Raw genomic sequence first — 17,587 nt, 5'->3', positions numbered from 1 at the left:
TACTTCCCACTTACTAGGATGGCTATAATCAAAAAAACATGATAATTGTTGGATAGGACATGAGAAATTAAAACTGTCCTACATTACTGCTGGGGATGTAAAATTGTGTAGCCACTTTGGAGAACAATTTGCAGGTCTTCAAAAAGTTAAAACATCATAACTTTCACACAATAACTTGCCTAGGAACGAATGTTCGTGGCAGTATTATTCAAAATAGCCCCAAAGTGGAAACCACACAAATGTCTATCAACTGATAAATGAACAAAATGTAGTCTATCCATGCAATGAAATATTATACAGTAATGAAAAGGAATGAAGTATTACTACATGACACTACAGAATGAAAGAACCTTTAAAACATTGTGCTAAGTAAAATAAGCCAGTCATAAAGGATCTAATGCTGTAATATATAAATATTTTCCTCATATGAATGTCCAGAATAGGCAAATCTATAAAGAAAGAAAATAAATTTGTGGCTAGGGGATGAGAACAGTGGAGAGCGACTGCTAATGGGTATGAGATTTCTTTTTGAAATCTCAGAGCTTTTCTAAATTAAATCATGGTGATAATTGCACAACTCTGTGGATATACTAAATCATTGAATGGCACACTTTAAATCAGTGAATTTTATGATATGTGCATTATTTCTCAATAAACCTCTTAAAGAACCCAAGTGCCCAGTAAAAACTATAAAATTAAAGATTAAATAAAGTGTTGCTTATATTCACTTTGTGTGTGTGAATGGTTAATATCAGCATATGAGTTAAGTTTGGTGGGCTCTGCTTTAGTGGCCTGGCACGGACCTACACCATTCATTGGCGGCCATGCTGTGGTGGCAACCCACATACAAAATAGAGGAAGATTGGCACAGATGTTAGCTGAGGGCGAACTTTCCTCAAGCAAAAAGAGGAAGATTGGCAACAAATGTTAGCTGAGGGTGAATCTTCCTTGGCACCAAAAAAAAAAAAAATTTAAACCAGCTTAAAGGAATATATTGCAAAGTCCAGGAATATATAGGCAAAATATAAAGGCAAAGTCCAGGAAACTGTGATTATTACTTTAATCCTTACATTCCCCTAATCTTTGAAGATCAAGTTCAAGTTCACATTTAACTCCTTAGACAGTTTTTATCAGACCCTCAAAGTTAACCCTGATGCCCTGTTTATCAGTTGCTTCTGCTGCTGTCACACAGTCATAGAGAACAACGTCTACTGTACTTTTAGCTCTCTGTACCTTGCATATGTGTTCCTTTGACCTGTCATAATTTTCCCTTATTTCTACCATTCATTTCACTTTCTTCATCCTTTTAGGTCTAGTTCAAAAATCCTTTGCCATCCAAAGCAATTGAACTACACTTCCATTTTATTTCTACTCACAGTTCAATTTAATTTTTTAAAAATGTAGGTAGACATACAGTCTTTTGGACCAGGGCCCTCATCTTAATCATCTTAACATCTCTAAGGTCTTGGCACAGTGTTGACACATAATAGATCATCAACACATCTCACACTAAGTAAAAATAAATAAAAGTAGATTAAGAAGTGAGTTTGACCAGGAGCTGACCATTATGTTAATATTTAAAGGACATTCTTCTGTAAAAAACACAGATAATTCTAGAGAAAATCAAGAGCCATGGCTACTGTTTTCTTTATAGTCCTAAAACAATTAACAACAGAAAGAGGCTAAAAAATTAACTTTCGGTGACAAAATAATTAGAAGACTTGATGCCATTTTATTTTGTTTTATGTGTTAAGTCATTTAAGCCCAATTGAAAAAAAAATTATAGGATAAGCATATCTTCCCTTACCTCTGTTTTTCAAGATGGCTTTTATTTACAAGGCTGAGATCATCTTTTTCTTCAAAGCTTCTGTCACTTACAGTTCACTAAGGAAGGTATTTCTGTGAGGAATTAGGGATGAAAGGAATACATCACTGAAGGCAATTTTAGATTTAATGCCTTGTTCACAAAAGGGAAAGAAAAATAAACCCTCCCATTTTTCAGTCAGTGAAGTTTTTAAATTTGTCACCAGTGAAAAGCTGAACTTTCTGGGAAAGAGTGATTTATTTGTTTGTAGGGACAAAAAGAAAAAATAGTATGAAATTCCTCAAACAGCCATTTCAAAAAATAACTGAAAAAAATCACTGCCTTGGGGGAATAAAGCATTAACTATTTTTAAAACTCTTAGGTACACACACACACACACACACACACACACTTTGTTGTGCAAAAAATACAGCAGATGAAAATCTCTTTATTGTATGTTTTGTTTTGTGCAGTTTTGGTTCTTGAGTTAAATCCCTCATCTGGAAGGCCAAATAAAAGTCATTGAAATCATTACTATCATTTCAGGCCCCCTACGTTGTAGAGATCTGTAAACTTACACATCTAAACCTTGTTAATTCTCAAACAATTGCTGAAAGCCTAGCCCGTTAGTTCTGCTACTATTAAAAAACATCTCTGCAGTTACCCCAAAAGTTTCAAAACTTGAACTGTGTGGAGTTACAAATTGACTTCACTGTAACCTGTCTAACTCATAGGATTATTATAATAATAAAATGAGATGGCATGTGTGGAAAAAAACTAGTAATTTCTTTTCTGATTAAAATTTTAACAATGAATACTTTTTCCAATAATGGGGACAATTTTGGAAGTGTAAACCAAAGCAACTGTTCAGAAGGAAATTAGATAAGATCACTAAATATTTAAATTCACAACCTTTGAAATCCAGCATTCCCACTTCTAGGTATTAATTATATAAGTACAGTCATGCATCACTTACAGACGGATACGTACTCTGAAATGCGTTGTTAGGTAATTTCTTCGTTGCGTGAACATCATAGAATGTACTTACACAAAGCAAGATGGTCTAGCCTACTACACACCTAGGCTCTATGGTACTAATCTTATGGGACCACTGTATATTCGGTCTGTTGTTGACTGTAATGTCCTTATTCCACGCATGACTGTATATACAAACATGCACAAAGGAGTCTGTGCAACGATATAGTGAAACATTGCTTACAGGCTGATATGATTCATTTCACAAATGCAAATGTGCAAGAAATATGACATCTCTTTGCTTTTTCCCAGAAACTTTATTTTTGACTGTAACTTCTCAATTCTGCCCAGTTGATGGAACATGGTAAAGTTAAATTTTCTGCCAGCCTACAGAAAGGGAGCTTGAAGTCAAAACTTATGCTTATTTATGAAAAAAAAAATGACCTTTTGTAACTTTGAGTTTGTGAACTGAGATTTGCATCCTTTCTATGTACCACTTTTTTCCCCCAGATGTTGAATTGATATTTCACTCTTGATCTATGACCCAAACCTTCATCTGTGATCTACTTAAGTCTGCATTAGATATTTTTACACTTTTGTAACTCATGTATTACCCAAAATCTCCTTACTGTGGAAATCAACCTGAATTAGTTCAAGACAGTAAACTTAACTACAAACTTACAAGAAACATAGGCAACACAGGAACTTATTAAATGACACAAGGATGTGTAAAGTCATAACATTAAGATGGTGGAAAAATCTATAAGAAAACTTAACTGCTATTTTCAATAAATAAATTACAAGAGCAAATAAAGAAATATGAAGACTCATAAATTAAAATAACCTTACAAAACATATCAACCAAATGTAATATATGAACTTTATTTGGATTTTCATTCAATCAACCAACTACTTAAATAAATGAAACAACAAGGGACTTAAATACTGATTAAATATTTAAAGATAGTACAGAATTATTATTTTTTAGTTGTTATGATGGTATTTAAGTTATATTAAAAATAGATCTCTCATATTTAAGAGAAATATTCTGAAGTATTCATTGATGACCTGATAGACTCTCTGGGATTTGCTTCAGAATAATCTACTGTGTGTGTATGTGTGTGTGTGTGTGCATAAAGAGCAACAGGAGAGGCTAGATGAACAATATTCATCGAGTGTGAATAATTGCACATCTTTGTGATAGATTAGTGGGGATCTATTTCACCATTCTCTCTACATTTTTATGACTGCAAATTTCTATAGTAAGAAGTTTGCTCAAGTGTCTGAAGCAGGAAGTTTTAAAAATATCCTTTATTGCTAGAGTGTAACACGAGTTTTCCCATAGTGCCCTTCACTAGTAGAAATGGTCATCTCTTGGATTTGAACTCAAACATGCCAAGCTTTTTCTGGTGAGCTCAAATTGGAGAGTCCTTTTGTCTAATTCGCATATTAGTAAAGGCATAGCAGCTCTGTATTAATACCTCATACACTGAACTCATTTAGAAACCAGAGCTTTTATTTTTACTGCATGAAAATTGTCTCTCAGATATTTTTGTCTTGCAAATTTTATGAGAAAATTTCCTTTACCTTTGATTTCCTCATACATTCAAGAGGATGGTTTGCCCTACATAAACTCAAAAATTCAAGCTGTCTAGTTAAACGCAAAGACTTTTTGAGATCAAGTCTCTGAATACTTTTAAAGGAAACAAAGTGAACTTTTCTGAACCAACCTAAATAATTCTCTGGTACTGACATTGTTGAGTTATTTTTTTCTTCTTTCATTTATAAGCATCCATGTAGAATGGAGTCCAAGTGAAAAACCAGTATACTCATAGATTCGGTGCCAGATCCACAGATCCACTGAGGTTTTTTCCTTTATGTATTTCTTTTTTCTACTTACAGGCATTTTAGTAAGTGGACTGGATTTTCCCCTTGTGAAATACTGTGTGATTCTAAAAAAGTCACTTTGATTTCTTTAATTGATTTCAAATAAAAATTGAAAAATAGAAAAATATGATAGAAGTTATGTGCTATGATAGAAATTGTAATAATATTTAGGTAAAAGAGTATATTATTTTGTTGTTATGCTTATAAATTATTTTAATAAAACTTTATATATTAATCATTATCAATTTTTTTTCTTCTTAATGTTCAGTATATCTTTAGAGGAGTGTTAGGTAATTACTATCATTAACATCTTAGAGAACGGGAAGCAGGCTCAAAGGGCTTAATGACTGATGTAAGGTCACTCAGAGAGCAAGTGAAGGGACAATAACCCACTTCTGTTCATTCTAAATCTGGAATTCTTTCTGTTGCAACAATGACGTTGTTACCTGTATTAAAAGGAATCTCCATAAGCACTTTTCCCAAAAGAAGTACATTTATTATCCTAGAAAGATATGATTTTAGATAACTCATTATGGTATTTGGTCCCGAGTTACTTTCTCCAATCCGGATTTCCTTTCTGCAATCCTGATTTCCTTGCAAGGCACAGGAAAATAAACTACTGAAAAATCACTGGCAAAGGGGTGTCAGCAAAATGATTGAGTAGGCATCTCTAAGATACCGTCCCATCACAGAAACATTGAAACACAAGCAGAAACTATCAGAACCAATTGTTCCAGAACTCTGCAAAAAACATTCAAGGGTTTACAGTACCCAAGTGAATGCTGAATTTAGAAAAAGGCAACATAAAAATCATAGGAAAGCTTTGCGGCATTTTCCACTGGGTCATGCCCCACCCCATCCCTGGTTTGGTAGCCCTCTTGAAGATGTCAGCCCATGTTCCCAGAGTAGGAAACTGGTCCCTAGTTACAAAGCAGAACTGATTAACAAATTATTATTTGTGTCTGTCTAACCGGTCTGGAGACTACCTGAAGAACTGACACAAGGTACTATCTCTATTTTGCCTAACTCTAAACTCACCCAGGCCTGAAAACCAATGAACATCACTCAAAAACATTGTAAGGTGATGTGATATTGTGATTTATAGTAAGAAGTATATATTTGGTCTTCAACCTCATTGGTGGCACAGAGTTCCTAAAACCTTTGGAATTTCCTGAGTAATGAGAGCAATAATGGTGTCTTTTTTGTTATGTTAATGAGGCGACTTTTGGAAAGCACCTCAGGATGGGGGCTGGTTGCCATTGGAACCAACAATATAATTAGAGGATTGGAACTTACAGTCCTGCCCCCTTGACCTCCAGAGAGGGGATAGGGGCTGGAGAATGAATCAATTGCCAATGGCCAATGATTTAATCAATCCTGCTGATATAACGAAGCCCCCATAAAAACCCAAAAGGACAGGGTTCAGAGTTTCCTGGTTGGTGAACACGTGGAGATTTGGGCACCTGGAGAGGGCATGGAAGCTCTACAGCGCCCTTTCCCTATACCTTGCCCTATGCATCTCTTCCATCTGGTTATTCCTGACTTATACTCTTTCATGAGTTCTGAGTTCTGTGGGCTCTAGCAAATTAATCAAACCTAAGGAGGGGGTCTTGGGAACCTCCAATCTGTAGCCAATAGGTCAGAAGCATAGGTGAGAATCTGGACTTGTGATTGATGTCCAAGGTGTTTGTCGAGGGGGGCGGTCTTGTAGGACTGAACCCTTAACCTGTGGAATCTGATGCTATCTCTGGGTAGACAGTGTCAGAATTGAGTTGAATTGTAGGATGCCCACCTAGTGTCAGAAAATTGCTTGGTGGTGTGGGGAACCCCCCACACACATTGTAGTTGGGTGCAAAATTCTTAGGCAAGAAACAACCCAGAACACCCTGTGGTAAAAGATCACAGTTGAGACAAGTAGTAGACTGCTTAAAGCCTGAAAGGAAAAGTTGAGGAAGGAGTTTCTTTGGGAAATCAGCATTCAAAAGCACCTGTGTATATCAGGGAATTTAAAAAGCTGTGCACATGCCCAGGGCAAGATGCATACTCAAAGACCTAAGAAGACTCTAAGCTTTCACTTGGGCTGATCTCTAGGCTTGGTGCTAGCCTGGCTAACTATTGAAAGAGGGCCTTGTAAGTGAACATAAGTGAGGCTGTCTTGCTACCCCAGCCCCTCGTCTGTGTGACTACTCACTGGTCTACATGTACTCTAAAATAATTCACATGATTTCCTGATTTATGACCTTCACTTATGTATGTACTCCCCTATAGCTTGATAAATCAAAACTTTGTTCTATGAGTTTCTCTCTAGGAACAGGCTGACCACAGGCAGAAAACACACCTACAAGATATTCATCATCACTGACAGAGGAAAAAAACAATGAAAGACCCTGGAGTCCACCATGCCTGAAGACTAATATTTCTAAACCCCCTCCTTACTGCCCATTTTCCCACTATAACTACCTCAAGATTCTGTAATTCTTGAAGATTGTTTTTTTGAGATATTAGTCTGTCATCTTCCTGATTATGCCAGCTAACCAAATTAAAGCTTCCTTTCTAGATCCCTAACTCATCATGATTGATTGACTCAGATCATGACAAGCAGAGTAAGCCCATTGCTCAGTAACAGCCTCAGTGCAGAGTCAATCTGCAAAGATTAGTAGAAAGTTTTTTTTGTCTTTTTCTCCCTTTTTCCTCTCTCTTTCTCTCTCTCTGACTCCTGGCAATCAAGGAAATCTATGTCAAAAACCTAGCTGAAAAAAAGCTAAGAAATAGAGACTTAGTGACATATACAACAAGAAATACAGTCTCTGTAAATTGAATTGGCAAAAATCACTAAATAAATGGACCACAATATCTTTCAGCAAATAAAAAAACAGCAAAAATTGCAGAAGAGAGAGAATCTAATTTCCAGATTTGATTGGAAATGGAATATTATAATATTCTAAAGTCTGGTTTTCAGGCCCCCAAAATTATAAGCCATAGAAAGAAACAGGAAAGTGTGGCCCTTTACCTTAGCTATTTTGGGCTGCTGTAACAAAATACCATAGATGGTATCAAACAACAAACATTTGTTACTCACACTTCTGGAGGCTAGAAGTCCAAGATCAAGGCACAAGCAGATTCAATGTCTGTTGAGTACCTGCTTCCTGGTTCCTTGACAGCCATGTATCAAATGGCAATAAGTGTTGAGGGGAAAATATAAGTCAAGGAAAGGGACTAGAGAGTGCTGGAAGGCGAGGGAGGCATGACATTGATTTACTCATTTTAAATATGGTGGCCAGATAAAACATCTTGGTCAAGGTGATGCTCCAGTATTTGCATGCAAACACATTACAGTATATAAGTAGAGAAGTCTCATGAAAATGATCCCTGAAGGAAACAATGGACCTCTTGCAAAAAATGAATATTGGAGCATGCAAAATGAATCTTGGGGGAGGCTTACATAAAGAAATGTAATAACTAGGCATTATGTGTTTCAAATAAGGCTTTGGACAGTATATATTTTACATAAAGTAATTGTTATCTGAAAAAAATTTTTCTCAAAGAAATGAACCCTTTCAAAATGTTGAGAACAACATTATTGACCTAAAATAGTAGTTCTCAAGTTTTTTGCCTCAAGACCCCTTTCTACTCTTGAAATTATTGAGGACCCAAAAGAAATTTTACTAATATGGGTTACACCTATCAACATTTACCATATTAAAAATTAAAACACTAGAATACATAAATACATATCTCCTTAGTCATCAGAGCACTTACATCATCACACCTCATTAAGCTACTGCAACACTCCTCTGCAAATTCATGAGAGAACAAGAGTGGAAAAAAAAACAATACCATACTAATTAATAATTTTGACCTCGCTGAAAAGGTCTCACCTTACTTTAGGTGTCTTTCAACCACACATTAAGAACCACTGTCCTTGAAAGTTTCTTACAAGAGAAAGTTTACCTTACAATTAATATTGATCACAAAGACTCAGTTGAATCCAATAATTATTTGTGAATGTTTTCTTCTCTTTGTTCAAATCTCACATTGCTACCTTTTTTCAGGTGATGAGTTCACTTTATTGACAAAATGGAAGCTTTTAGATGAGAACTCTCTCTTCTCTCCATTGGAATCTATAGTCTGCTCTCTATCCGTATTCATTCTCTTCTTCCTTGTTGTCTGGTGGAAATATATCCAGTTCCTGTCAAAGGCCAGTTCTTCAACTTGTGTTCTGGATTCTAGCCTTCATGAGAACTTCATATCTTGTGTCCATTCTTCTCTCTTGCCTGTCAATCTCACTATACTGAATTAATTCCAACAGGATGATAACCTCCAGTTACAAAGCTAAAAAAACTTGGCGTCATCTGCTACATATCCTTTTTAGTTGGTATTTGTATCATTTCATCTGGAAAGTCAATCAATTTTACCTTCCAAGTATACACTTTAACCACCTACTTCTCTGTCTCCATTGCCAACACCTTAGTTCAAGCCAACACCATCTCTTGGCAGGATCACTGCAGTAACTTTCCAGCTGATCTTCCTCTTTCCACTCTATTGCCAATAATCCTTTCAACAGCAAGAGTAATCTTTCAAAAACATATTCTGGTGTATTTCAAACGTATAAATGTGTTTAATTATATAACCATTATCATGGAACCCACATCCCAGATCAAATAATGAAATATTACTACTACCTTTGAAACCCCCTCTACATTCGTGCTTACTCAGTTTCCTCCTTCCCTCTCAAAGACTATCACTATGCCAAAAATCTGCATTAATACCCCCCTGCTATTCTTTGTGATTTTGAACACATGAAACTCTAGCTCATACATTTAGCTAGGCTTTCTTTTTTAAAGTATTTTAAAATGAAATTCAACTGACCAATCTATGTGTCTTCTTCAGTGGCTTGTTTCTTGTTCAACATATTTTTTGAAATTCTTTCATGCTATTATGTGTATTTGTAGTTAATTCATTTTCATTGTTATGTAGATTTCCACTGTAGTTATTTAGCCATTGTACTGTTGATGGGCATTTACACCTTCTCAGGTGACACATATGGCTTATCCCATTATTGCACTGGTGATTACTTGATTAAGGGCCTGGCCACCAGACTTTTCCACTCAAATACCCATTTTCTCCTAATGAATAGGTTTGCTTTGTGGGGTTACTTTGAGACTATGTAAATATCCTTTTCCTTATCAAATTTTCTATTTGTTTGTTTATATCAGTGTGAACTCATGCACTGCTAATTTATTCAATGAGTTATAATGTGTAGCTAGCAATATATACTTTGACACTTAAATTATCATAGATTTTGCCAGTGGGAGCAGCTTCAAGTTTTGTGTGTGTGTGTGTGAGGAAGATCAGCCCTGAGTTAACATCCATGCCAACCCTCCTCTTTTTGCTGAGGAAGACTGGCCCTGAGCTAACATCTGTGCCTATCTTCCTCCACTTTATATGGGATACCGCCATGGCATGGCCTGACAAGCGGTGCATCGGTGCACGCCCGGGATCTGAACCCAGGCCACCAGCAGCGTAGCGTGCGCAGTTAAGCACTACGCCACGGGGCCGCCCGCTTCAAGTTGTTTTTTGTGTCTTCTGGCTGAATAAGATGTTCTATTGTGTTCTTTTAATGCTTGGCTAAATATTATTATTATTTTATGTGGTCAGGTTTGTTTTTTCTTTCTATTTACCCACATTTTACCACTATTTTATTTTGTATCAAAAACCTTAAGTAACTTTTACCTTCTTCTTTACAAATGCCATTAGGAATGTTCCATTGATTGTAATCTCTGTTTACACTTCTTAGAAAATATTTTTGTGTGGTTTGTATATATTCTTGCTTCTGTTTCGGTTTAATATCCCTCCAGTGTGTTGAAAATTCTCTACTACAGTCTTTCATCTCCCTTTTTGCTTTTAAAAAATTTACACTCTGTCATTCCTTACAGCGAAATTAAAGCCTCTTTTAACGCCTTCTCTTTCTTCTTGGTATTCCACTGTTTCTCTATGATCATTCAGGTCAGGCTTCCCCTTTCTTCACCCTGGTTAAAATTTATCATGTTGCTGTTAAAAATTTCCCACTATGATAATGCATTTGCCCATGCTTCTTTAGTGTTTGTAAGTACCGTAAGTAAAATGATGCAAGTATAGATCTTAAAGCATGGTGTAGTTGGTTTGGCTTTTCATCTGGTGTGATAGTCTTTAATCTTTGTTTTTCTGTAGAGCAATATATAAATTTATATTTATGGATATTTGGGAATTTATTTCTGCTGCTTTACTTTATGATTCTTTTCTAAATTTTACTATATTTCTCTCTCTTTTTTAATTTGTAATTATGTAGTCTCTTTTATATTAATCCAACTTTTCTTATTCCAATTTATTTTTCTTCCACTGGTTTTAAATTTATCCACTCTTTGTCTTCCTTTAATGGTTATCTTGTCTTACATGATATTGATATCCCATACTTTAGGCCCATACTTTAACTTCCCAAAATAAGAATTGTAATTATAACCTGGAATTTTGATGTTTTATTTCATTTAATCATATTAGCCAATTTATGCAATCGGAATTTCTTTCTGGGATCACTTTTTTTCTTCCTAAAGTATACCTAAAAGTTTCTTTAGTAAAAGATGTTTGTCATAAATTCCATCAATTATTTTATACTTTAAAATACATATGTTTAACTTTTATTCTTCAATAACAACTATAAATATATAGGCCGAGAGATACTGTTTTTAATCTCAAGACTTTGATAGTGTTTTGGTTTTTTGGTTGTTTTTAGAAGTCAATCATTAGTGTAATTTTTATTTCTTTATAGTTAACCTTAATTCATTATAATGACCAATAAACCCAGAATGTGTAAAATTAAATCTTTCTTTTACTTTTGTTTTTGCTTTTTATTTTAGAACAATCTCAAACTTACAGAAAAGTTACAACAGTATAGAGATTTTTTTCTTGAGCAATTTGAAAGTAATTTGTTGACATGATGCCTTTCCAAATATCTTAGTATGTATTTTCTACAAACAAGGGTATTCTCCTACATAACCACAATACAATAATCAATATCAGGAAATTAACACTAATACACTACTGCCATTTAATTCTCAGACCACTCAAGTTTCACCGTTTTTCCTATCAAGGTATTTTTAAGCAAAAGCTTCCAGTTGAGAATCACAAATTACTTTTAGCCTTCATCTTTTGAGTCATCTTCAATCTTGAATAATTTCTCAGTCTTTCATTGACTAATTTTTTAGATGTGTTAGTACTTAAAAAAATTCTGATTGTCACTCTGGTTAATGAAGTAGCCAACTCAACGATTACTTCTTATTCTTGTAGTTAACCTTTTCTCCAACTTTGGTAGTTTTTCATTTTCTATAGTTCTCTGTGATTTCACTTCAATATTTGAAGAATACATGTCTATTTACATGGATCTAAATTTATTTTATTTAATTTTGAGGATTGATATCTTTCATCAATGTGGGAAAAGTTTGGGAACAGTTTTTATTCTCTAAGTATTGCCTCCACAATACATTAATTAGCTATGGTAAATAATTTACATTCTTTTTTGTTGCTGTTGTTGTTTTTTGCTGAGGAAGACTGGCTCTGAGCTAACAACTATTGCCAATCCTCCTCATTTTTTTTTCCTTTTTTCTCCCCAAAGCCCCAGTAGATAGTTGCATGTCATAGTTGCACATCCTGCTAGCTGCTGTATGTGGGACACTGCCTCAGCATGGCCAGACAAGCAATGAGTTGGTGTGCGCCCAGATCCAAACCCGGGCCGCCAGTAGCGGAGCGAGTGCACTTAACTGCTAAGCCATGGGGCCAGCCTCAATAATTTAGATTCTGTAAGAAACCTGAAATTACAGCAGCTTAAAGAACAAGCCAGTACAAGTAGGCAAGATTACTATATTGTTTACTAGGCCCAGGTTCTTCGCATTTTTCTTACCTGACGTTGAATAGGGGATTTATCCTGTCTGCATGGTTAATGTTCAGTCACAGACAGATCTACAGTTCTACTCATGGGAAAAGGAAAGGGTATAGACAAATGGACTTGTAATGTTTCATTTGCCTAGGTGTAATGTTTCAATTGCCTAGGTGAGGCACACATCATCGTCACCTATATGTCATTGAAGAGAACCTCAAAAAATTCACTAACTTATTCACTAAGGGGGAAAAGTCCCATAAAGAGCAGGAGGTCTTCGTGATGCTTATGCTAACTAAATTGTGAAAAATAGAACTCCAAAAAGGGATGAGTGAATCCATAAGTTGGTACTGTGCAATTTTTTATTAGTCAGGAAATATTTTTTTTTAGTCAGGAAATAATCTTAGATTAGGCTCTTAGGGTCAAGTTTACTATGTACTGGGGCACTCAGTGTTCTCGGGTGAGTAACAGTTGTAGCTGAAGGGTTACTCAACAGTTTCACCTGATTAGAAACACTTTTGTGGAATACAGCATTTAGTTTCGGTATCTTCTAGGCAAGTACTGCAGTAAATGGAAAGTTTTTCCTTTAGACATTCCTTTTCTTGGTCCTGCCTCATGTCAAGATGATGGGATGGCCACTCAAAGGATAGGCAAATTGTCAGATTTTATGTCTACATAATCATCTTGTTTTCAGGTGTCATTCCACAGGATTCCAATAAGCCTAGCAGAGTTGCTTCAGTTTCCTTTTGTACAGAAACATTGGATATCTGAATTGACAGGATGTTGTCTGTGTAGCACTATTAAGGGCCTTATTAATGGTAAACCCACCAGCAGCAACAACTGGGAATAAGGAGAAAAGCATCACACTAACATTTCTGGAATTACCCCAGACAACCTACTACATCAAGTCATGAGAGTAGATTTTCAAGTGATGAGAAAAATTCCAAGGTTTGCTTTGTCTAACTTCAGAAAAAGAGTTGGCTAATTGATTATTGATCACTCTTTAGTGATCCTAAAGCATTTAACCAAATTCAACAGTGTTAAACAACAACCCTTAAAATTATATCATTGAGTTATGATGTATATCAGTTTATAAGGATTTAGTTAGTAATTAACTATATTGTTAAGACAATATTATGGATGATTTGAGTATTGATGAAATTTCTAGAGCCTTTAATTTTTTCTTTAAATATACTACAATTCTTCTGTATTAAACCTAAACACAAATTCTTCCTAAAATGGAGGACTTTGTAGACAGTTATTGTATCAGTCTTTGTAAATGAATAGTATTTGTAATGTGAAAAGTATATAATCATTGAAATATATTTATATAACAAATTACTTAAGTTTAATTACTTCTAGGAACACTGGATATCCTCATTTGTATAGAATGGATTTTTTTTCTTTTTTTTGCTGAGGAAGATTACCCCTGAGCTAACATCTGTTTCCAATCTCCCTCCCTTTGCTTGAGGAAGATTGTCCTTGAGCTAATATCTGTGCCAGTCTTCCTCTACTTTATAGATGGGATGCTGCCACAGCATGGCCTGATGAGCAGTGTGTAGGTCTGTGCCCAGGATCCAAACCCACGAACCCCAGGCCACTGAAGTGGAGAGTGCAAACTTTAACCACTATGCCACCTGGCCAGCCCCCCTTTATGAGAAAGATTAGCCCTGAGCTAACATCTGTGCCAATCTTCCTCTACTTTATATGTGGGTTGCTGCCACAGCATGGCTGACAAGTGTTGTAGATCCATGCCCGGGATCCAAACCCATGAACCCCAGGCCTCCAAAGTGAAATGTGCTGAACTTAACCATTATGCCATGGGGCTGGCCCCTAGAAAGGATTTTTTTTAAAAGCACCTCTTACAATATTGATGAGCTACTAAAATTTGTAGAATCTGTGAGTTAGGGTAAATATTAATTAATTTCTATTATCCCTCCTTTTATAAAGGGAAAGAGTAAATTTTTGTGGTTCTCTAGTGGACAATGAGAAGACTTCAAAGATGTTTTAGATGTAAAATAAACCTTGAATGTACTATTATTTTGAATTTGGAATATGAAATTTGAAAAAGAGAATAGCAAAAAGAGCCATCAGAGGTGGTTATAAGAATAAAAAGTAATCGTTGAGTTGGCTACTTCATTAACCAGAGTGACAATCAGAAATTTTTTAAGTACTAACACATCTAAAAAATTAGGAATTCAATTTTCATATATTCTTACTAGTTTCTAAATTGATCAGCACTGTGCCTCCTATCTTTTAAGAGGTCTCATAATGTGATTCATGGATTTTCTCATTTTGATTTTATGTTGGTCTATTTGGACTAAATATTATAAGTGAATAGCTAATATTCCAGATTTTATGACCAACTAAAAACCTGACCATGGTAGAAACAAAATTTTGCTTCCCTTTTTGTTCTAGAATTCCAGAGAGGTGTGAAACTTTAACAAACTCAGAAGTTCTCCTTTCTGGCTATTCTTGTTTTTTTTTTAAATATTCAATTTCCTGTGCTATTTTAATTTTATTTATTTATTTATTTTTCCCCCAAAGCCCCAGTGGATAGTTCTATGTCATAGCTGCACATCCTTCTAGTTGCTGTATGTGGGATGCGCTCTCAGCATGGCCGGAAAAGCGGTGCGTCGGTGCGCGCCCGGGATCCGAACCCGGGCCGCCAACAGCGGAGCGCGCGCACTTAACCGCTAAGCCACGGGGCCGGCCCTCTGGCTATTCTTAAAATGATCTTAGTGAAAGATTGACACACTGCAGTATAAAGACAGGAATTAGGATTGTAATAAGCCCACATGTTAGAAACTGGTGTTTCCATTAAGGGGGAGTATAGACTGACTCAAGCTCACAGTCCACATGGTCAACAGAGCAGCCCAGCAGGCTTTCCTTTATACCTGGAAGACGGACTTACCCCTGACGGAGAAAGACAAACATCCTCTTATAAACAATAGGTAGACAAAGAACCAGACAATAAACTGAGAAATCAATGCTGAACCAATGACTTCGAATCACACCAATGTAATGTATTGTATCACTCCCAGGACACTAGTTTCCAAGATACTTACAAAAACTCAGAGAGGTCAAAACAGCAACAGCATCATTGGTTTATTTCTAGCCCAAAGAAGCATATTCAGGACTGTGGAATTGAGGTGCTCTTTGATATTTGGTTTTCAGGATTTTGTACACAGTGATCCAGATGAGGCAAATATTGGTGGAATCTCCAGACTAATACAGAGTGAACAACAAATGAACACTAAATTTATTTACTTGAAAAACAGAAGAAGGAACTCGGGTAAATAAATTCACTTAGTAGTTCACTGAAGTGAAAAAGTTTATGAGCTAGAAAAGAGTAGGGAGGTGCTAACATGCAGGGTCATATTCATTAAGGATTGATGAAGCTCAGCACTCAGTTTTATATCTCCTAAACAAGTGCTGCTGCAAAGAGAAAGTTTTGCTTTTCCACCAGCTATGACCCTATGGCTATGGATGAAGAAAGAGAAAACATTTGCTGGTAAAAACCTAACAGTATCTACCACAGGCTGCCTCTGCATAATTCTTGTGCATCATCTTCCCACAAACAGAACACACTCGTCTCTTCCCCAAAGAAGTTGACCTCAAATATGATCCACTGATTGCACCTCTCTCCCTTTGGTCAGCGTATAACTTTGCACTCTAATAACATAATTAAGACAAATTAAGACCCTTCCCCTCCACCCAAATACCCAGTATCAAGTCAGCAATAAGATAATTGAAAGAAAGGGGCTAAAACAACTAGCACTGGTAAAAGAAACTATTGAAAAACACTCAACAATAATTGATTTCTAGCAATGAAAGAGCAATTTGAATAACATCCTACCCTGGCATCGAGAGAGAGTGTCTTGTTTTGACTGGTTGGATGCTTGTGGTTCTGTTCTTGGTCCATTGTCCACTACAGTCTTTGGCTTTGCCCTCTGGGAAGTTCTTCCTGGTTCACGATCCTCTCTGGCCACGTATAAATTCCCCATTGGAGGGTGTGTTCTCTTTAGAGCCTGTGCAGCTACAAAGTCTGCTTTCTTCTTGAGCAGGTACATGATCCTTCTTCCAAGTTATAAAAAGCAATAGTTTTACCAAGTGTTTTGCAAGGTTTACCAATAGATACAACAACTAGCTAGTTTATCATATTTGTTTTTTCTCCATTTATTGCCTTATTTTAGCCTACGCTACATAGTTTAGGTTTGGTATCATACCCCTGCCCCCACCCCTCACTTGAAATTACTGATTTCTCTAGGAGTTAGGGTAAATACTAAGCTAATATACCGAAGAAACCAAACCATAAATAGCTTGTTATACATAGAAGTTAATTTTTCTTAGTCTAAAGTGCAATTAATTGTACATTTTTTTCTCATGTAAAAATTCAGCACATGTAGGCATCATATTAGGTTCCATATTCCATGAGTCTTATTTCTCTCTTAGGAAGCTAACTTCATCTTCTTTGTCAAAGCTGGGTCACAGACATGTCCATGGTGTCATTCATTGGAAAGAGAAACAAGATGGAGGAGTATAATACAGTGTTTTATGGCCCAGGCTGCGTAATAACAGACATCACTTCTCTTTATATTTCACTAGTAATGATTTGGTCATGTGGCCATTTGGAGCTGGATTGAGGGGTGGGAATATAGTCACTAACTATACAACCACACATCCAGCTCTAATTCTATTATTATGGAAGAAGAGGAGAACTGGATTTGGATGGTCAACTTACAATTTCTGCCAAATCTCCTTTATAACTGCCATCTCACTGGAACTCTGATTAAACAGGCATTAGTTAAAATGATCATGACTCAATTTTTATTTTTTTCGTCTCATTAAATAATTAGGTAAGTGTATGATGGTAACGTTGGTTCAAAGAGCATGGCAGTTAATTTTATGTGTGAAATTGACTGTGCCATGGAGTGCCTAGCCATTTGGCCAAAAATTATTCTGAGTGTGTCTGTGAGGGTGTTTCTGGATGAGATTAACATTTGAATAGG

The 17,587-nt window shown here is 35.9% G+C and overlaps 1 long non-coding RNA gene across 1 annotated transcript; it reads right to left on the bottom strand.

The window, feature by feature from the left end:
• Window positions 1–1,041: 1,041 nt before the first annotated feature.
• On the bottom strand, window positions 1,042–16,671 carry LOC147918121 (uncharacterized). The gene is made up of 3 exons (XR_015553000.1): window positions 16,435–16,671; window positions 15,644–15,803; window positions 1,042–1,899 (listed from the first exon to the last, which is right to left on the bottom strand). It is a non-coding gene; the product is annotated as an uncharacterized LOC147918121 (long non-coding RNA).
• Window positions 16,672–17,587: the final 916 nt, after the last annotated feature.

This window comes from Ceratotherium simum, chromosome 1 (assembly GCF_057802395.1).
Source record: "Ceratotherium simum simum isolate JZ-2026a chromosome 1, ASM5780239v1, whole genome shotgun sequence".
Classification (NCBI taxonomy): Eukaryota; Metazoa; Chordata; class Mammalia; order Perissodactyla; family Rhinocerotidae; genus Ceratotherium; species Ceratotherium simum.
This window is presented reverse-complemented; position numbering and strand designations above follow the sequence as displayed.